Source organism: Penaeus monodon, chromosome 25 (genome assembly GCF_015228065.2).
Source record: "Penaeus monodon isolate SGIC_2016 chromosome 25, NSTDA_Pmon_1, whole genome shotgun sequence".
NCBI classification, from domain to species: Eukaryota; Metazoa; Arthropoda; class Malacostraca; order Decapoda; family Penaeidae; genus Penaeus; species Penaeus monodon.
This window is the reverse complement of record NC_051410.1, coordinates 34,328,405-34,328,722: the sequence shown is the minus strand read 5'-3', so window position 1 is coordinate 34,328,722 and position 318 is coordinate 34,328,405. Positions and strand designations below refer to the sequence as shown.

Here is a 318-nt window from a genome sequence, read left to right as displayed (position 1 = left end):
CACTATTATCACACAGTTTCCCTTTGTACTACTACTAATAGTAGAATATACATTGTTATTGACAGAGCTGATTAAATTGGTTTTAACGCTATTATTGCTACAAATCACTGCAAAAGATTAATTGACAGGGAATTTATCTTCACTTTCAGTCTGTTAGAGGGAGGTGTGAACAAGATGTTTAAATATTTTATAAAAATGTTTTTGTTCCTGTATCTGATGAAAAACGGCGACCTTTTTCCTCTGGCAAGATGATCTAAGAGCGAATTATGATAATCTTATTTAAGTAATACTAATTTCATAAGCCTAAGTGGTATGGGT

The 318-nt window shown here is 31.8% G+C and overlaps 1 protein-coding gene across 1 annotated transcript in view; it reads left to right on the top strand.

Annotated features, from left to right (window-relative positions):
• The window catches only part of LOC119589371 (cholinesterase 2-like), a gene marked incomplete at its 5' end in the record, with an annotated part of 36,916 nt that overhangs the window by 17,778 nt on the left and 18,820 nt on the right, over positions 1-318 (top strand). The window lies entirely within an intron of this gene.